The sequence below is a fragment of the Lathyrus oleraceus genome, chromosome 3 (assembly GCF_024323335.1).
Source record: "Lathyrus oleraceus cultivar Zhongwan6 chromosome 3, CAAS_Psat_ZW6_1.0, whole genome shotgun sequence".
Taxonomy (NCBI): domain Eukaryota; kingdom Viridiplantae; phylum Streptophyta; class Magnoliopsida; order Fabales; family Fabaceae; genus Lathyrus; species Lathyrus oleraceus.
Genome location: NC_066581.1, coordinates 234,882,270 through 234,901,328, shown reverse-complemented (window position 1 = coordinate 234,901,328; position 19,059 = coordinate 234,882,270). Strand labels below are relative to the sequence as shown.

At 36.8% G+C, this 19,059-nt stretch overlaps 1 non-coding gene across 1 annotated transcript; it reads right to left on the bottom strand.

Annotated features, from left to right (window-relative positions):
- Positions 1-11,431: 11,431 nt before the first annotated feature.
- LOC127133052 (small nucleolar RNA R71) lies at positions 11,432-11,538 on the bottom strand. Its single transcript, XR_007807047.1, has one exon. It is a non-coding gene; the product is annotated as a small nucleolar RNA R71 (small nucleolar RNA).
- Between the last annotated feature and the right edge of the window lie 7,521 nt (positions 11,539-19,059).

Sequence of the window (19,059 nt, the reverse complement as noted above, 5' to 3'; positions counted from 1 at the left end):
CACAATAACATAAATAATAAAATAGTGCAACATTCTATCATCAATAAAGAACTTAGCTGGAGACCAGTACACATGTTCCGAGTTATCTCCTCCCAAACTCTTCTTCCTCTTGTTGTAAAATGGATGCTCAGACAAACGACTCAAACTATAGTAGAAAGCATGTTTGCTATAGTCTTCCCACGGAGCCTTTGTGCCAACAAACTTGTGACCACCACTAGGAGTTTCAAGAATAACACTTAAATCAGAAGCCGTCATGGAGATTGGAACTCCCTTCACCACAGATGTCAGTTTCCCTTTCTTCTTCACCATGTTGGAATAGAACACTTTGACCAATTCGGGGTAAAAATTTGTATTATAACCAATGAGGTAACTCAATCCTAATTCCTCAAAAACAGTAGGAAACCTAAACACATCTTCAGGAAAAGAAACAAAAGAGCCATACTTTGGCTTCATGATTTTCTTTTGGAAGAAGTATGTCTCGTACCTTTCCTATTGACTCTTGGTGGTGAAAATCCTTGACAAATCTAGAGGGCCTCTATAACTAGAAGCCTTGCCTTTGCCTTTAGATTGAAGTTGAGAGGCCATGAAGGTTGCTTGGAGAAAAACAAGGGATTGAAGGAGAAAGCAAAAGCCTTTGAGTGAATGAGACAAATCGTGTAGAATGTTGAAAGTTACTTGTAGAGAGATGTGGTTTTATGGTGGTAAAGTGTAGTAATGTGAAGAATCAAGTGGTTGGACCAAGAAAATAAAAAGCAATGAATAGAAATAAAGTGACATAAAGACTATTAACAAGACTTGGTAAATAGCATTTACTAGAAAATAGGGAAAGGAGAAGGAATGGGAGAAAAAGTGGTAAAGGACAAAAATGAATAAATGATATATAGAAGAGTGTATCAGTAGATATAGTAGGAAGCACATGTGAAGGAATAGTGGGAAATAAATCATGCGTAGGCTGAACAAATAAAATTAAAAAATTTAAAGACCAATAGATTGACACTCATGGACCAATCGATTGGCATAGTGAAAAAGTTGAAAAAATAAGAGGATCAATCGATTGATGCTAGGAATCCAATCGATTGGTTGATGAAATGATTTTTTTTAAAAAATAAAATAAGGAACCAATCGATTGATAGAAGAATGTAATTGATTGAATGAACTTACTATAAAACAAAAATTGAGAAAAAAAGAGGGACCAATCGATTGACACATGACCAACAATCGATTGACACAAAACAATTTTTGATAAATGCTTAGAGTTAACACATCAACAAACATACTTATTAAAATAAAAACATTTTCAATAACATTAAATAATTAGTTACTAAATATCATGAGAAAGAGTGCATGTACCTTTTGTGAACCATTTGAGGGTCTTGATTCGATTAAATGTCATTTTCGCTTAAAATACCAAGATCCCTTCTGCTTTTATAGAATGCATCTCTTGCCAATGGTTTAGTGAAGATATCTGCGAGTGGATTTTGTGTATCAATGAAGGATATCTCGATGTCTCCTTTAAGAACGTGATCCCTTAGGAAGTGGTGACGAATGTCTATATGCCTTGTTCTTGAATGCATTTTCGAATTCTTTGAAATATTGATGGCACTTGTGTTGTAGCATTTGAGAGTAATGCTTCCAAGGATTATACCATAGTCACGAAGTTGTTGCTTTAACCAAAGAATCTGAGAACAACAGTTACCAGCGGCGATGTATTCTGCTTCAGCGGTGCTGAGAGCCACACTCTCTTGCTTTTTACACGACCACGAGACTAGAGCATTTCCAAAAATGTGACATGTTCCACTTGTGCTTTTTCTGTCTGTTTTGCATCCTGCATAATCTGCACCATAAACCAACAAGACTACATATACTACCTTTGGGGTACCATAAATCGACATTGGATGTTCCATTGAGATACTTCATTATTCTCTTTACAGCAGAGAGATGAGATTCCTTTGGAGATGCTTGAAATCGAGCATATAAACAAACACTAAACATAATATCAGGTCAACTAGCCGTTAGATATAACAAGGAACCAATCATACCTCGATACTTAGTTATGTGAATTGGAGTTCCAGATTCATCCTGATCAAGATATGTTCCTAATCCCATTGGAGTGGCTATATCTTTGCAAGCATCCATGTCAAATCTTTTGAGAATTTCTTTGTAGTATTTAGATTGATTGATGAATATCCCATCCTTTGTTTGTTTGATGTGCAACCCAATGAAGTAGTTCAACTTACCCATCATGGACATTTCAAATTCTCCTTGCATGATTGTTGAGAATTCTTCACATAAAGATTCATTTCTAGATCCAAATATGATGTCATCTACATAAAATTGCACTAAGATAGTATGATGGTTAATTCTTTTGATAAACAAAGTAGTATCAACTTTACCTTTTTCGAACCCATGTTCGCAAAGAAAATTACTTAACCTATCATACCACACCCTTGGTGCTTGCTTAAATCTGTACAAGGCATTTTTGAGTTTGTACACATGATTGGGATGTTTTAAATCTTCAAATCCTGGAGGTTGACATACGTCACTTCTTCAAGTATGTATCCATTTAGGAATGCGATTTTAACATCCATTTGGTACAACTGAAAACTCAAAGAACAAGCATATGCCAACAATAATCTAATTGCCTATAGTCTAGCAACCGGGGCAAAAGTTTCTTCAAAATTAATACCTTCTTCTTGATTATAGCCTTGGGCTACCAATCTTGCCTTGTTCCTTACAATGATACCATTTTTATCTAGCTTGTTTTTAAAGATCCATCTAGTACCGATAACATGCTTACCTTTTGATCTAGGAACTAGATCCCATACTTGATTTCTTTCAAACTGATTAATTTCTTCTTGCATGGCTAGAATCCATTGATCATCATCTAAGGCCTTTGTGATTTTGGAAGGTTCAATTTGAGAAACAAACGCCATGTTGAGACATGCATCTTTAAGATTCAATCTTGTTGCAACACATTGACTTATATCTCCAATGACTTTATCAATTGGATGATCCCAATGACTTCTCTATTCTTTAGGTAGATCATTATTATTTGACTTTTGTTGATCTTGCTCATCTTGATGTTTTGGCTGATCATCATTGTTTCCACTTGAAGTATCATTTTGAGGAACTTCTACAAAATCATCATCATCATCATCATATAAAACAATATCTCCTTGGAGGGGTTAGATTCATCGAAAGTAACATGCATAGATTCTTCAATCTTTAAAGTTCTTTTATTATATATTCTATAGGTTTTACTAGTAAGAGAATATCCAAGAAATATACCTTCGTCGGACTTCTCGTCGAACTTACCTAGATTGTCTTTGTCATTGTTGAGGACAAAACATTTGCATCCAAAAATGTGAAAGTAAGAGATGTTTGGTTTCCTTCCTTTGAAGAGTTAATAAGGGGTATTTTTCAAGATAGGTCTAATAATAATTTTATTACTTAGATAGCATGTCGTACTTACCGCATCCGCCCAAAAATACTTTGGAAGATTTAATTCGCTCAACATTGTTCGTGCAAGTTCTATAAGTGACCTATTCTTTCTCTCCACCACTCCATTTTGTTGAGGAGTCCTTGGTGCCGAGAAATTATGAAATATTCCATGTTCTTCGCAAAACTCTTCGAAGGAGGCATTTTGGAATTCTCCACCATGGTCGCTTCTTATGGAGGCAATAGTTAGCGATTTCTCATTTTGGCTTTGCTTCGCATATTTCTTGAATGCCTTGAATGCATCATTTTTCTGCGCTAAGAAGAAAGTCCAAGTGTATATAAAGAAATCATCAACAATAACTAAAGCATATACATTACCTCCGAAGCTTCTTTTTCTTGATGGACCAAATAAGTCCATATGCAACAATTGTAGTGGCCTTGTAATGGACACCACATTCTTTGATGTGAAAGTTGATTTGGTTTGTTTCCTCTTTTGACAAGCATCACAAAGTCTATCTTTGACGAATTTTATCTTGGGCAAACCAATAACAAGATCATGCTTTATAAGCTTATTCAAGTGTTCCATATGGATATGTGTGAATCTTTTATGCCACAGCCATGGCTCATTATTGCTCACCATAAGACATTTTACCTTTAAAGAAACATCATCAAGGAAATCATAAATATGTTATTAATTCTTGTACCTTTGAGTTTTACCTCATGAGATACTTCATCTTCAATCAAGCATTCATCCTTGGTGAACTTGATTTTGAAGCCCTTGTCGCAAAGTTGGCTAATAGTTAGAAGATTGTGCTTTAGTCCTTCAACATAAAGGACATCTTAAATTGATGTGAAAGGTGGTGCTCCAACTTTGCCTATGCCAAGAATTCTCCCTTTGTTGTTATCACCATATGTGACATAAACCTTGGCCTTCAATGCTAGATTTGAAAATTTGTTAATATCTCCCATCATATGCTTGGAACAACTACTGTCAAGATATCAGAGGTTTGAAGTGGTTTTCAAACATACCTACAAAACATAATTAAGTTTTTTTATGTACCCCAAATTGCTTTGGGTCCTTCATAATTAGTGACTTTCTTTACCCATACATAATGCCCACTTGCTACGCTGAAATTTCTAACATAGCACGCATTTGGTTTATGGCCAATTATTCCGCAATAAAAACAAGTAGGTTCAAAGTTGCTTATATATCAAGGAACATAAGATTTCTTTTTAGGGAATATTTTATTTTTAGGATAGTGATGAACAACTTTAGGCTTGTTTACTTTCTCTTTGGATGGTTGATCCTTAGCCTTAACAAATACAACTTTACTGGTACTTGGTTTGGAAAACTTTGAGTAACCAAGACCACTTTTATCATTTGAATATCTTTGTTGGCTAAGGACTCCTTCCAATCCAATTTGTCCTTTTTCATATCTTTCAAGAACTCTTTTTAATTGGACAATTTGTAAAGAAAGTGGCTCACAATTTTTACATACAAAATTCTGTTTTTCACTAATCATCTTTTGTTTTTCATCGTTGACATCTTTTTCAATTGTCACGATTTTTCCTTCTAAAGATAAAATTGTTTTCTTTTGAGATGATATAGTTTTATACAAAATTTTGCATTCTTCAAGAAGTTCATTTATAGCACCTTGTGCATCACTATCGAAAAGAGAAAAGTTGCTACTAACCTTATCTTCTTCATCGTCGGAGTGGTGTGAAGCCATTAATGATAAATTTGCACATTCGTCACTCTCCGACTCGGATGAAGAACTTATCTCATTATCTTCCCATGCAACATACGCCTTTTTGTTCTTGAAATCCTTCTTGCCTTTAAAACCTCCTTTCTTTGAGAGTCTCGGACAATCTGGTTTTATATGACCTTGCTTTCCACATTCATAACATGTGACTTCTTGTGTGGAAGTGGAAGCCTCCCTTTTCCTGAAATGTTTATTTCTTTTAGCATGAAAAGGTTTGTCATTTTTACCAAAAAACTTACCAAGCCTTTTAACAAGGAGCATTGAATTTTCATCTTCCTTCAATGCGGCCTCATCTTTTTCTTCCTTTGATTCAACTTTTAAAGCAATTTCTTTGGATTTCTTTTCCTGATTTTCATGCTTTTCAAGTCGTCAAAGTTCAAGTTCATGTTCTTGGAGTTTTCCGAATAATGATGCGGACGTCATTGTAGAAAGACTTTTCTTATCCGATATGGTCGTAACTTTAGGTTGCCATTCTCTCGTCAAGGATCTTAGCACTTTAAGGTTGAGATCATCATTTGTGAAGGTTTTTCCAAGAGCAATTAAGTGATTCGTTAAGTGAACAAATCTTTTTTGCAAAGCAAAAATGGATTCTCCGGGCTGCATTATGAACATTTCGTATTCTTGACTCAACGTGTTTAATCTGGATCTTTTAACTTCAGTGGTTCCTTCATGAGTCTCCACCAAATCATCCCATATTTCTTTCGCAGATTTGCATTAAGATATGCAGAAGAACTCGTCCATACTTAATGCACTTTGAAGAATATTGATGGCCTTCTTCTCATTAAGTATTCTCTTCTTATCATCTTCATCATACGAGTTTTTGATCTTTGGGTGCCAACACCATTGACCACACTTGTCAGATTATGTGGACCATTTTCTACGGTTTCCCAGATACCATCTCCTTGTGCTTCTAAATGTGCTTTCATGCGGATTTTCCAAAAGTCAAAATATTCTCCAAAAAATAGAGGTGGTTTGTTACTACTACCTCCATCTTTAAACACCGGGTTTGCGCTTGCGGAAGCCATCGTCTGGATCTGTGGAGCAAGTTACCAGAACCTGCTCTGCTACCAAATGTAAGTTAGGAATGAGCCTAAGAGGGGGGTGAATTAAGACTTTAGAAAATTTATTCTGATTTGGTGGATAAAGGTTCTTTTCTTTTCTGGATTGATAAGATAATGAAAGCGGTAAAGAGCGAAAAGTAAAGAACACCAGGAATTATACTGGTTCCCCTCACAACTTAAGAGTACTCCAGTCCCCTTACAATGTGTAAGAGATTTTATTATTGTTAGATCTCCTAAATCAAGCCTCTAACTAAGTGATCAAGAACAATCCTCTTGAATACTTAACTCACAAGAAAAGAAAATAATCCTTCCTTTTCTTGACACTTATATCCAACAATCCTGGATAATAAGCAACGCACCTAAAAGAAAACAATCCTTGGTACTTAGGATTTTACAAAGTAATTTTGAATGAATATGAATATTTGTATTGGACAAGACTTTAATTAATTGATTAGAATCTTCTTCTCTTTCAATATGAAGGTTCAAGATAAAATAATCTCTAAGTGCTCAAGAGTACTTTTGAAGAAAATGATATGAAAATTCTATTTCAAAAGTATCTGAATATGAAAATATAGATGAAAATGAATGTATATAGATTTGGAAATTTATTTGAAAGAGGTGAATTTGAAATGAAAACATAAAGAGTATTTATAGTATGAATGCATCCCTTCAATCATAATATGACAATGATTAGAAGAGCAATCTGAGAATTCTTGATGAAAATATGTAAGGTTTTGCCCTGAAGAGTTATGATGAATTGGTGCAAAGAGTGGTGAAACAAAATTCAGATTTTTCAAAAATTTCCCAGCATCAATCGATTGAATCTCATGACCAATCGATTGACATCAACAAAAAAACTGAAAAATACACTAAGATCGACCGATTGACATACAACACCAATCGATTGGTCCAACTTTGAAAACGAAAAATGCTAAAACAAAAAGTTTGATCAATCAATTGCAATATAGGATCAACCGATTGACACAGGCAAAACTTTGAAAATTTTCTAAGTTAAAAAACCTTTTGAATATGCAATGTTGTAAACATCATTTTAAAACAAGAAATCATGATAGAAAAAGTTTTATAATGATCATATAATGTATGATAAAAACTTTTTGAGCACTAGGAGTATATTGTCAAGAATTCCATATACCTTAACTAGATTCATGAAAAAAACTTGAGCAAAGTTGATATGATCTTATTTTTCCATTCTTTTGATATGAAGGGCTTGATATGTTGTCTTCATCAAAATCTTATAGGAAGCTTGTCTTCACAATAACTGCATACGACTGGGAGCCATGTCCAAATTGTATATGTACTGCTTCAAAAAGGCGTTAGCCAAGTCTAACCATGATCGGATGTGGTACCTTTCTAGCTTCATGTACCCACTCAATGACGCCCCACCCAGACTGTCCTGAAAACAACGAATCATTGGTTTATCATTATGAGCATAGGAAGTCATTTTTCTGCAAAACATCACCAAATGTTGCTTTGGACAACTATCCCCTTTGTACTTTTCAAAATCTGTTGTCTTGAACTTTGGAGGTAGTATTAGACCAGGCACTAAACACATGTCTAAAGCATTCAGACCAAAAGCATCATGCCCCTCTATGGCTTTAAGCTTCTCTTTTAACACCTTAAATCTTCCAGCAACCTCCACATCTCGTGGATCCTTGACTTTCATCACTGGGACTTCCCTTTGGGAATTTTGTGCAGAGAATGCAAAACTATGATATTCAATAGCATCACAAGAGGAGTGTTCATCCCGGACAATGGGACGCTCTTGTCTAACATGCGTTTCAATAGGGATTTGCACAGGCTGCGTTTGAGCAAGGTTGTTTACTTGAGGTGGAATGACATTCTCAGTGATTGCAGTCTGTTGAATGTTGTCCTCTCTTCTTGCTAAGGTTGTCATAGCTTCCACATGTTGGTCCAACTATTTTTTCATCAAATCAACATTCGTCTTTGACGCAAACTGATTTTGCTCCATGATTTTTCAAGTCCAATACGAGTGTCGGGGAATCAATTACGGATTATGGACGAAGGACGAATAATCTTCATTTTTTTGTTATGGTCTGGAAAAATGATATGAAAAAATGATGCATGGATACCTGCGATTTTTTCCGTTTTGATGTATGAATGAATGAATGAATGAATGGAATCATTCAAGCACATGGATTCAAAAGTTTGAGGTACGGATGGAGGATAACACTGGTTGCTTTCCACATCAGGGACTCACTAGGTACGATCTAGGGTTTTAGACAGGAACCTCATAGTCATTGATTCATTTGACTATTTACCACTTACGGAAAAAGCATGTCGGTCATCAACTCCATCACATGAGTCTATTATGGGTGAGATCTTCGCGCCGACCCTCGCGAGAAAAGCTTCTCGGGGACCCACACTACGCTACCATCAATCTTAATTGGCCAAAGGTTCAATGTTTTACAAAGGTCCTTAGAGTTATGGATCCTAGTGAACACATTGATCGCTTACGTCAAAAGATTGACGATCGTCAACATCTACAAAAGAATCTACTCTAAGCGAGGTTCTCGTATCGAACCTTACGAGAAGAGCTTCTCGGTGGCCCATACTACTCAACCTCTGATATCTCAAGTTTCCACTCTAGACTCGGGTAGAAAGTCTTTCCCACAAGGCTTCTTGCGATCAAACTAGTATCCATCAATAACATAGAACCATAGAACGATTTTATAGAATTTAAAGCAAAATGCGATAAATAAGGCGAGCAATCAAAAGGATAAACACCCACACACGCGAGGAAGCAACCAAGATTAGGCTTGACTTGCTTAGGGAAAGGTCCCCAATTGAGTCTCCAGTTGTCGCTACACGAAAAATACAGAGTCGCCATCAAACTTTATTTATTCCTAAAGGAAAGGGAAAACATCGATAAAACCCGGGGGAAAGAGAAAAGGGCAAGGAAGTCGGTGATGACACTGAAATTCACCGTATTTTCGACTCCGATTTCGCATGCATTTTAGTTGTTTTATTGTTATTTTGTTATGTTATTACTATGTTCTTCTTTGTTTTCAGGTTTTCAATCTAATCGAAGCCCCGATCGAGAAAAGGAGCAAAAATGAGCTAAAAAGCCATAAAATCAGCATTTTACACTTGTGGCGGGCGCCATGGGTCCAGCCATGACGTGTCCCAGTCTCAACCTCTCCTTAACTGCCACGCCTCCCACGATCTCCACTTGGGCGCTGCAATTTCCTCCTGTGGCGAGCGCCATGATGTTGTGGTGGGCGCCACAAGAACAAAATGGTTCTCGCCCATTTTCAAACTTAAGGGCATCCTTGTAATCTCCATGTTCTTTTCTTTCCTATAAATAGAGCCTTGATTTCATTTGTTTCATCATCCAAACTTAGTTACAACTAGGCATATATCAGTATTGTGTAAAAGTGGTAATCGCTTCACATCAGAGTGTTGCCACACTGTGAAATCGAGTCTGTAATCGAGTTTGGAGCACTTTGGAAGGAAGTTTAATTCTACCGCCATTTTCATTTCTGTTACGCACTTTATTCGACCCTCCGATTGGAGCAGGTTTTATTGCTTTACCTTTGTCTACTTTATTTTCCCGCACTGCCTTTATTTTGTTTACTTTCCCGTACTGCACTACTTTTATTTACTTTCCTGCACTCGTATTTATTTTGTTTACTTTTCCGCACTCGCACTTTACTTTGTTTATTTCTCGCACTGCACTACTTTCCTTTATTTCTTGCACCGCACTACTTTTATTTACTTTCCCGCACTCGCACTTATTACCTTTTTATTTATCCGTTTTATGATAAAAATTAAAATGCAATTTTACTTTACCATGTCTGGCTAAACCTATAAAGGTTAGAATGTAAGGATCGTAATTGAACCGATAATCCGTACAATTGTTCGTAGAAACACTTAAGGGTTATTTTGACTTTCAACTTAAGTTTTCCCACACTTAATTTCCATTGGGTAAGATCGAAAGTCGTCTGACGTCTGTTTAAACTTAGTTGTTTTGAACTATTTCAAATACAGCGAAAGCACTTTGTTTAGTTCATTAGGAGTTTTTAACTTAAAAAGAAAAGTGATTTTAAAACTATTTCCGGACGCGTTTATAAGTTTAGAGTCTGGTTCGTGAGAACCTCTTTTGGTTAAAAAATCCAGATCAAAATAATTTTCAACTTAGTCAAGACACTATATTTCTTAAAAATATGTTTACTACTCTAACGCAATGCGCGCCTTTTTATAAGTGATAATAAGAGGGTTTGATTAGGGAGTACAACTCGGTTCTGAATACGCGAAAGCGACAGTTCCCGTTAAATTGGTTCTTTTCAAAGTAGGAAACACTGCCCATAAGTAATTCTATTAGCAAGTACTTGGATTATTAATTGATCATGTGAATTACATTCGAACCCGTTTTTATTAATTGAATTTAATTTAATACTTTATTTTTCATTGTGAACTCTTAAAAACCCTATTTCGATTACCTTAGATAAACACTGTAACAATAGATAACGATAGATTAACATTTGGTCTCTGTGGATTCGACAATCTTTTATATTACTCTGACGCGTTCGTATACTTGCGAAAAATATGCATCAAGTTTTTGGCGCCGTTGTCGGGGACCAATTTCGTCAAATTTCGTACCCTGTTGTTATATCGTTTAGACTTAGGTTGTTACCTGCCGGTCAATGCGAAGGACTCGTAGTACCGAAAGCTTAGTAGATCCTCTGGAGGAACCTGAACGTTATGCTCGCGCACGTTTATTTTTCCATAGAATTATGAGAGCTATGGCCGAAGATCAAAATCAAAGACCTCTTAAGGATTTCGCCCAACCATCCAACGAAGAACCTATTTCTAGTATAGTAAACCCAACCATCCCAGCTAATAATTTCAAACTTTAACCCCCCCCTGTTGCAACTAGTGCAACAGAGACAATTCGTAGGTCTTGCTACTGAGAACCCAAACCAACATTTAAAAATCTTTCTCTAATTAGAAGACACTTTAAAAACCAATGGAGCTTCTCCTGAGGCAATCCGTTTAAGATTATTCCCTTTCTCCCTCAAAGATAAAGCCCTATCATGGTTAGATTCCCTTCCACCCAATTCCATAACAACCTGGGAAAACCTTAGAAAAGTATTCCTTTCTAGATACTTTCCCCCAAGTAAGACCACCGTTCTTCGAAACCAAATAACCAGATTTACCCAAAATCAAGGAGAATCGTTGTTCGAAGCTTGGGAGAGATATAAAGAGTTGTTAAGAGCATGCCCACATCATGGTTTAGAAAATTGGTTAATCATTCAGACCTTCTACAATGGACTTCACTATAACACTAAGATGACCATCGACGCTGCCGCAGGTGGCGCACTGATGAACAAACCTTACCCTGAAGCTAGTGCCCTCATCGAAGATATGGCTCAAAACCATCAATCATGGGGAGTTGAACGAGCGACAGTTGAGAAGAAGGAAGCCCAAGGAGGAGTACATGAGTTAAGCTCTATAGACATGATGCAAGCCAAAATGGACGTGTTGGCCCTCAAGGTTGAGCATATGTGTATAAACCTGAATACTACAGCTGCAGTTTTGTCGGATTGTGAGATATGTGGAACCAAAGGACACCAATCTGCAGAATGCAATCTCTTAAACGAAACCAACTTTGAGCAAGTGAACTACGCCCAAGGGAACCCATATTCGAATACCTACAACCCTGGATGGAGGAATCACCTGAACTTCTCCTATAAGAACAATAACCATATCCAAAATACTGCACCTCCGAGACAACCAGGTTACCAAGCCCCAAGACCAAATCAACCTATGCAACCTGTGCCACCAAAGTCGAGCCTTGAGAAAATTGTGGAAAATTTTATCACTGCTCAAACCCAACAAAACAAAGAGTTCATGAACCAGAACATTCACGTTAACGAACTGATTACCCAGTTAGGAACCAAGGTTGACCAAATAGTTACTCACAATAAGATGCTTGAAACCCAGATCTCTCAGGTAGCCTTAAACCAAGCCCCCCAGACTACGCCTGGAGGACATTTCCCTGGACAACCTCAATAGAATCCGAGAGGACAAGCCAATGCCATTACCCTACGAAGTAGGACCGCTTATGAGGAGCCATTTAACCCAAGATTGAGTGAACCTAAAACTTCTAAGGAATATACCAAACCCACGGATGAAGTGAAGGAACTAGAAGAATTTGAAAAACAGGAAGGTCAAGAAAAAGGAGAAGAACCTAAAGACGAAACTTATGTACCACCCCCGCCATACAAACCACTGATACCATATCCACAAAGACTCAAACAGACCCAAATCAATAACTAGTATCAGAAATTCATTAAGGATATAGAAAAACTTCACGTAGAAATCCCTTTCACATAAGCCATCACCCAAATACCTTCTTATGCAAAGTTTCTCAAAGACATCCTTACCAACAAACGTAGACTCGACGATCCGAAGCCCTTGGAATACAATTCTATTTCCGAGAATAAGTTAGCAAAAAAGGATAAAGATCCTGGAAATTTCTCCATTCCTTGTGTTTTGGGAAGTCATGTCATCGAAAAAGCTTTTGTAGACTTAGGAGCTAGTGTGAGCTTAATGCCTTTAGCAGTTTGTGAGAGGTTAAACTTAAGAGAATTACAACCTACTAAGATGTCACTTCAATTAGCCGATAGATCTGTTAAGTATCTGATAGGCATATTAGAAGATGTCCCTGTTAGGATAGGTCAGTTATTTATCCCTACTGATTTTGTTGTCATGGACATTAAAGAGAACGATGATATACCAATCCTTCTAGGTAGACCATTCTTATCAACTGCAAGATCCATAATAGATATCAAGAGAGAAAAGTTGACCTTTGAGGTAGGTGACGAGAAGATAGAATTTATACTTTCAAAATTTCTTATGGCACCTGTGATGGGAGACGCATGTTATGCCATAAATATCATTGATGAATGCGTTAGGGAAATAGAACAAGAAGAAATCATAAAAACAATTAAGTTGCCATCAACTCTCATACTGGAAGATGATAACTTTAGGAAGCCATACATCGATGATAACCTTTACGAATGTTTATCCCTTACCCTAGATCCTATGCCATGCCCTAAGAATGATATGGTTGGTTGTTGCATAATTATGTGGAGATTTCAATGTACATTGATCTAAGCATTGGAGTTGTTTTTTAGTGTAAAGGGTGTTGCAGTATTGTTGAAAAATTCTATTTTTTGGCTACTGTCCCAGGGGAAATCGATTTCCAAGAACATGGAAATCGATTTCCATCATAAAAAAATGTATTTTTTTGGCTACTGGAAGCAGGGAAATCGATTTCCCCAAATATGGGAATCAATTTCCATCACGAAAAATGATTTTTTTTTTGCTCCAAATCACCCATAAATGCATTTTTAGCTACTAGAAGTAGGGAAATCGATTCCCTACGATATGGAAATTGATTTCCATCACAAAAAATGTATTTTTTTTACTTTGTTTTGATGCATGGGCTCATTTGTGAGGCATAATGTTTTGACTTTCTTGTTCAATATGAAATTAACTTGATGCAAAAGCTTTTGCTGGACTTTTGAACATGTTTGAATGAAATGAAATTAATGGGTCATGGAATGACTTGATCAAATGGACAATGAATCTGTATCAATGGGACTATAAATTAAAGCATGAATGAATCTTGACATTTTAATAAAACTATGAGAATAATGGATGAAGTGGGAATGAAATAAGAGTCAGATCAAACAGATCATGAGACCATGAGGTCAATGAAACATGAATGTAAACCTGCCTTGAATCAATCATACAGCACCATGAATTAGGATTTAGCTAAGTCAAATTATAATTCGAAGCTATAAACAATAACCTCAAGCCAAGTGGGAAGTCAACTCAAGTAGTGAAATAATGCCATGAATCCCAACTAGGGTTTCCAACGCCTCAATGCAAGTCACATGATTTACAAACCTCCCAGATCAAAAGCTAGGGTTTTAATGAACCTTATATCAGAAAGTTAATCCAGTAAAGCACCTGAATACCACTTATCCCTAATTAGGGTTTCAAACACAGCACAATGCTCCCCAAGCAACATATTAAACTGAGGACCACCTATTTGGGTTTAAAAGTCAAGTCAATGCACAGAAAGTCAAGCAGCAAGATCAAAAAGGAGCGTAGTCAAGAATTAGGGTTATGATGCCCAGATGAATTTTATGGTGTAGACCTTAGAAGTTAAGGTTCCTAAGAACCAAGTTGTTAGGGTTTCAACCCATATGATAAGGAAAACCATAATCCTCAAGCGAAGCCCTTGTTTTCATTAAGCATAAGCATTAAACCTATGATGCTTGTTAGCGAATGTTGATCATAAATGACTGATGCACATGAATGAGTCTAAATGGATCTCCAGATATAGGTTAGCTGAAAAGCAAAAAGTGAGGGAAAATTTTGGGATATGACATGGTGGTGAAAATGTTTTAGCTAGTCACTTGTTCAAGTTCGAGAATGAGGAAGTAACTAGGAAAGAAAAGAACATCAATGAAGAATTTTTCGATGAGAAATTTATGGAAATTAGAAAATAACCTTGGTTTGCTGATATGGCTAATTACAAAGCCACAAAAAATGTTCTAGAAGACTACACTTGGCAGTAGAAAAACAATTCTATAAAAAGGATAACCACTATTTGTGGTATGAGCCTTATTTGTTTAATATTAGTGTTGACGGTTTAATTTATGTGAGTGTTGCAGGTAAATGAGCAAAGGACATTACGAGGCACTACCATAACCCAACTTATGGAGGCCACCATAGTGGTAAATGAATAGTAGCAAATGTACTTCAAAGTGGCTTCTGGTGGTCAAATCTATTCAAAGATTGTAAGTCTTATGTGCAAGAATGTCTCGAGTGTCAGAAAATAAATAACATTTCAAAACGAGACGATATGTCGCTTAAAGGTACAATAGATGTTAAACCCTTTGACTATTGAGGAATTGACTTTATGAGTCCTTTTCCTCTATCTAACTCTAATGATTACATTCTGGTTTGGGTTTATTATGCCACTTGTCATACCCCAAAATTTACACATCATTTTTCCTGGAAAAAAAAAAAACGAAAAAAAAAACGAAAAAAAGAAAAAAAAAATTTAATTAATTAATTAATTAATTAATTAAATAATTAAAATAAATAAATAAATAAAATAAAACAAATTATTTTGGACTTGGGTCTCCCTCATTCCAAGCCCATTACCCACAAAATTAGTCTATAAATACTGAAGTTTTAGTAGAGGAAAAGGGACTGGGAGTTAGACTTAGAGTTTACACTGGGAGATTCACTGGAGAAAGAAGGAAGAGAAGCAAAACACTCTGAGGTTTCCTTGGAACAAAACCTTGAGGAAAAAGAAAGAGAGAGAACAGAGAAGGACGGATAGAAACTTTGGCATATGAACCCTGCCAACCCGGAGAATTCAGAATAAAGAAACCCTGAAGGCAGCTCATCCGCCCCGAAGCCATCGCCGCCCAATTCCCGCCGCCTAACTCATTCCGATACCACAAGTGGTCAATCCCTTCAACCTTGAATTGGCAAACAGGTTTGCGTATCTCTATTGTTTATACTTTCAATTGGCCATATCTACACATATAATGCATCATGATTGAATGTTGATATATAATTTGCTTTCGTATGTGAATTTAAATATGCCTGAATACCCTGAATGTTTGACCATGTTGTTCCTGTGATAAAATGCCATAAAGTTCAAGGTTCCTAACATGGGGCTGTTTTTCTCAAAATTCAAAATCCGTGGCCGTTCGCCTGGCCTTCGCTAGGCGAGGCAGAGGCGAACGAGACAGTACCTGATTTTTCTAGTCTGTTTTTTTTTATGTTTTTATCATAGCCATGCATTATTCATCCTATCCTATTTACTGTTGCGATATTTTTCCGGTGTAATCTTCGATTGCACCTTGATTTGGTATTCTGACATGTTTCTTTTTGAGCTTCGAAAAGGTTCACATATCCCAGGAAAAGGTTATTGGCTAGGTATTCCACTTTATTTGTGGGATACCCTTGTGGAGTTTTCACCCTAAATTACCTAATTAATTTTGATGTATTAATTTTAATGTATTAATTTTAATGTATTAATTTTAATGTATTAATTTTAATGTGGGAGAATTCCTCCTAATCACCTAATTAATTGTAAAACTTTGCCTTTGAATAAGTGATCTTGGACCTCTCTTTGTTGCCTTACGATTACGATATTACGGTCATGTCCCGCGAATGTGGGGATACCCTTAGCAAAGACCCTTCGGTTAAATCATCATAAAATAAATTATAGTCCCTCGGATGTTGCCTTCGAATATACAACTTTGTCCCTCGATGACCCTCCGATGTTGCCTACGATTAAATGATGATAGTCCCTTCGAATGCTAAGGTATCCTCATAACTGTTGCCTTCAATGACCAATCGATGACCCTACGATGACCCTTTTACATCCAAAGGATAAAACTACTTATTTCTCAATAATAAGGACAGTTTTACCCTCATAAGGATAGGAAATGCCCGTAAAGACCTTGGGTCGGTATAACTCTTAATTGCTGGCTCACAACTTAAAACACTTTTTCGCACCTCACACCTTTCAAAATACCTTTAGAAAATCACCACTTGGTATACATTCATACTAGAATCATTACCGAGTTATATTTTTCTAAACAATTTTCAAAACTAAACGAGATAACCACTTTGTATACATTCATACAAGAATCATTACAAAGTTAAATTCTCTTTTCAAAACAATTTTCCAAACCATTCACAAACACTTTTTTTAGACAAAAATAATATAAGTGATCGAGCAATTAAGAGCCCATGGATAACCATGGATACAAAGGGTGCTAACACCTTCCCTTTGTGTAATGTACCTCCCGAACCCAAAATCTAAATTAAGGTCTTTCCTGTTCTTTTCCACCTTTCCTTATTGGATAAAAGAAAAGTCGGTGGCGACTCTTACTAACCGCGACATTGCGATTAAAAACACAAAAAGTCCAGTTCACCGTATGACAGAACTGGCGACTCTGCTGGGGAATATTTAAAAAGAGAGGTTACCTTAAAAACAAGATCACTTATTCAATTTGTCTGATTTATTTTTAAGGGATTGCTTGGGTATGTTATGCTTGAGTGAAAGATCCTACACCCGGATCTAGTGTACCTTAGGTAAGTAGCAAGAGATCATCGCGACTGTCCGGCGTATACTGGAATGGTCAAAATGATGGCTACGGTTAATGTGGCACTTTGGATGTCCTGATGTTCCTCATGTTAGTTGAGGAAATATTTGGCATTCGCGTGGTGTCATAAAAGCATTAACCAGACCTTTAGAACCCTAATTGACTCATCCTGGCCATTAGAAAGTAGTGAGATAACTGGCTTCGGTTCCGACTGGAGTTGGTTGAGACTCGATACTACACTCTTTGAGATTGGACTTTAGGGAAGCTTCGGTCAACCACTTGGTGTTGCACTGAAGTGGACTTAAGGAAAGGTCAATGATTTGAGATCCTTCTAGAACCCGGTTACTATTCTAAGACAGGTTGAACCCACCAAACTTCAGTGGGGAGGGTACTTACCTATGGAACTCATGCAAGCCTTAAAACCTAGGAATGATTGTTGTATGACTTGCTTATGCTTGTTATTTGTTTAATATCATAATATCATAACATCATAACATCATAACATCATAACATCATAACATTATGACATTGCACTAATCACTTCGAGGACTTAGGGATTTAACTTGGCTCTATTTTGTAAGGCTATGGCTCCCAGGAAGACTATCCGGATAAATTTTGTAGTCATCTCTCCTCAACTCAAGGATTTAGTGTCAGAACTTCCTGATCAGGCTCAGTTCGTCAAAAAGCATGGTTCTCTCCTCGATTTGGTTACCACTGGTTTCAAAGAAGATATGATGAGAGTCCTATTCCAGTTCTTCGATCCTAAACATCATTGCTTCACATTCCCAGATTATCAGTTGGTGCCCACATTAGAAGAATTTTCCCAGCTGCTTGGGATACCTATTCTTGATCAAATACCTTTCAGTGGTTTAGAAAAGATTCCGAGGTCCGAAAAAGTTGCCGCAGCTTTACACATGACAAAGTCAGATATTGAAGCTAATTGGGTAACAAGAAGTGGAGTTAAGGGTTTACTTGCCAAATTTCTGATGAATAAGGCCCGAGAATTCTTAAAAGTCATGAATGTCCATGCTTTCGAGGAGATTCTAGCATTACTAATCTATGGTTTGGTGTTATTCCCTAATCCAGATCAATTCATAGATATGAATGCTATTCAGATATTTCTCGCTCGTAACCCTGTGCCTACCTTGCTCGGCGACATTCTGCATTCCCTTCACACTCGTACTATGAAGAGGCAAGGGACTCTCATGTGCTGCATACCTTTATTATCCAGGTGGTTTATTTCGCACCTTCCTCAGTCAGTCTTGAAGAATGAGCAAAGTTTGAGATGGTCTCAAAGGATAATGTCGCTCTCCCACTCAGACATCCGTTGGTGTCCTCATTTCAAAGAAAACAATATCATCATTGACCGTTGTGGAGAATTCCCTAATGTACCACTCATGGGGATAAGAGGAGGTATTACTTATAATCCTGCTTTAGCCCTACGTCAGTTTGGTTGTGCTCGAAGAGATGGTCCACATGAAATGATTATACAAGGCACGGTGTTTGACTATGATAACGATTCCCAAGGTCTCCGTCAAAGATTTGTGCGAGCTTGGGGCATGGTGAAAAGAAATACTTTAGGAAAGAAAAACTCTATTCCTATGG